The sequence below is a fragment of the Acomys minous genome, assembly GCF_964271855.1.
Source record: "Acomys minous genome assembly, chromosome: 14".
Classification (NCBI taxonomy): Eukaryota; Metazoa; Chordata; class Mammalia; order Rodentia; family Muridae; genus Acomys; species Acomys minous.
Window position 1 is genome coordinate 86,319,719 of NC_140496.1, and position 2,815 is coordinate 86,322,533.

The following is a 2,815-nucleotide window of genomic DNA, read 5'->3' on the forward strand; positions in this document are numbered from 1 at the left end:
CTACTGCCCTTCAGAAAGATTTCAGCAAGACAGAATATTCTTTTTTTTCCTTTGCATTCCAGATAATTGAATTTCTTTTTTCATCTGCCAAAGAATGTCAGAGCTCTGATTCTTCTAAGAAATCTGGGAGTAGTAGCCTGGAATTATTTATGATTTATGACTACTGTCATAAAGGATTTGAAGCCTGGGATTCAAAGAATTGATATGACCAATATGCTAGACACTGCCCTTGACTTTTTCTCCAAAGACATATGCTTCATCTACCCTAACTGTAAAAAGGAAACAAAGAGCCATAGAATGACAGACTTAGAGCCTTTAGGACGAGGAACTAACTATACAGCATCTTTGTAGAAAAACAAAGTAACCTGTCTTGATTGTCAGGTTTGCTGGACTTAGAATCACCTAGGAGACCACGGTACAGCTCTGGATCTCCAAGGGTGCTGTAGAGAGGACCGATGGAGGGGAAACACAGATGGCATAGTATAACCCCTTGACCTGGGGATGGAGTCACTCCTCTGCTGGAATGTCATGTCACTGGCACATGCTCCCACAGCCATGAATTCTGCCATACCTTCCCTACCTGGGTGGAATGTCCATTCAAGCTGGGAGCCAAAATGGGCCTGTCGTCTCCTCGGCTGCATCTTGTCTTCTATTTGGACATGGCCACAAGAAAAGTAACTGATACACTGTCTAAGGCCAAAGGGCCAATTACTAGCAGAAATAAGAGTAGAATCAAGACCCCGCCCCCAAGTCTCTGCTTCCTCCGTCGGGGCTTCCCTCTGTGTAGCTGCGAAGATACAGCTGTCACTTAGGTCACTCGGTAAGACCACGACTGCTAGGACATGCCTTGTGTTGCTGCTAATGGCCACTTGTCACAAATTAGAATCGCCTGAGAAGGAAGCCTCACCCGAAGAACTGCTTGGTTGCCATGATTGATGAAGAAGGGCCTATCCCCAATCGTGGGTGGCACCCCCAGGTAGCACTCTAGATAAAAACTAAGAACGGGTATGACAGAGGCCGAGATTGCAATCGCTTTGCTCACTTGGCCTTCCCGCTTTTAGCTGAGTCAGTTTTCCAGGTTGTTGATGCCGCTGATTCATTGGCTGATATCAGAACCAGTATTTCCAGGCAGGCTTCCAGCCTAGACGAAGGCCAGAGGCTCTCCAGGAACCCTTCAGGATTTCCACGCCAGACTGAGGCTGTTGAGGTATCCAGCCTTGCGGGCCAAGCAACTTCCAGGTTCTCAGCCTCTCCACTGAGATTGAGATTCACTACCATTACGATGTTAACATAAACTGACTTCACACACACACACACACACACACACACACACACACACACACACACACACACACACACACAGCTACTGTTCCTTTAGAGAACCTGACTAATACACCTTGGAATTACAAAATAAAAACCTTACTTCCCCTCCCAGGATCATACAAGCTCACATTTCATCTACCATACTTTCAACATGTTTCCCTGTCTTCTTCATCACTAATCCTGGGCCCCAGGGCCTGACAGGGCCACTGATAAAATACAGTCTTGCGGTACCTCTGTCTTCACCAGCTATGATGCTACCCCAGTGCCTCTCAGCATGACATGATGGAAGGTACCAGGAGGTGGGAGCTGGTTCCCATGAACAGATCCCAGAGCACTGAGTTGGGGCAGGATGTACTGAGGGGAAGGTTATCAAGTTGGTCATAGGAAGTACATACTAGGAGAGGGAACATGGCTCTACGAGTTCAGAGTGTTAGAGAAAACACCACAGGAAAGCAGTCTAGGTAAATACCCAGATATCGCCTCAAATGTTGTCCTTACATGGTGTGTTGTTTTGTGATCAGGTCCACATATAAAGCCTGGAAAGGGCTGAATAGAAAGATGATGGAGACCCTAAAGTGTCCACAAAAATCTCTTTAAGTTTATAAACATCTTCAGAAAAGAGGCATGAAATAAAATTAGCTCAACAAACCAACAGCCTTCCTATGTATCAGTGACAAACACCTGAAAAAGAAATCAGGGGGAAAATCCCTCCCATTCACAGCTTTGCAGACACTGCTGTCCCCTGTCATTGATTGATGCAGCCATGGTCAACCCCACCGTGTTCTTCGACATCGCAGTCCATAGCCAGCCCTTGGTCCTTGTCTCCTTCCAGCTGTTTGCAGACAAAGTTCCAAACAAAGCAGAAAACTTTTATGCTCTCAGAACTGGAAAGAAAGGATTTGGATATAAGGATTCCTCCATTCACAGAATTATTCCAGGATTCATGTGCCAGGGTGGTGATTTCACACGCCATGATGGCACTGGTGACAGGTCCAACTACAGGGATTTGAGGATGAGAATTTCATCCTGTAGCATACACGTCCTCGCATCTTGTCCATGGCAAATGCTGGACCAAACATGAATAGTTTCCAGGTTTTTATCTGCACTTCCAAGACTGAGTGGCTGGATGGCTGCATGTGGTCTTTGGGAAGGTGAAGGAAGGCATGAGCATCATGGAAGCCATGGAGCGCTTTGGGTCCAGGAATGTCAAGACCAGCAAGAAGATCACCATTTTCAACTGTGTATAACTCTAATTCTTTTGAATTGTGGGCATCTTACCCATCAGACCATTCCTTCTGTGGCTCAAGAGAGCACCTTCATCCCATCTGCTTGCAGTACCCTATAATCTCTGCCTTCAGCAAAGATTTTGGGGTTCCATATTGTCCTCACTCCCCTCCAAGTTCAGTTGGATTGCAGAGTCATGTTTATGATTATGAATAAAAAGTAAATAGAAAAAAAAAACAACTCTCCCATTCACAATAACCACCTCCCA

The 2,815-nt window shown here is 45.8% G+C and overlaps 1 pseudogene across 1 annotated transcript; it reads left to right on the plus strand.

The window, feature by feature from the left end:
- The first annotated feature begins 2,086 nt into the window (after positions 1–2,086).
- LOC311582288 (peptidyl-prolyl cis-trans isomerase A-like) lies at positions 2,087–2,583 on the plus strand (annotated as a pseudogene). The gene has a single exon. The product of its transcript is annotated as a peptidyl-prolyl cis-trans isomerase A-like (transcript).
- Positions 2,584–2,815: the final 232 nt, after the last annotated feature.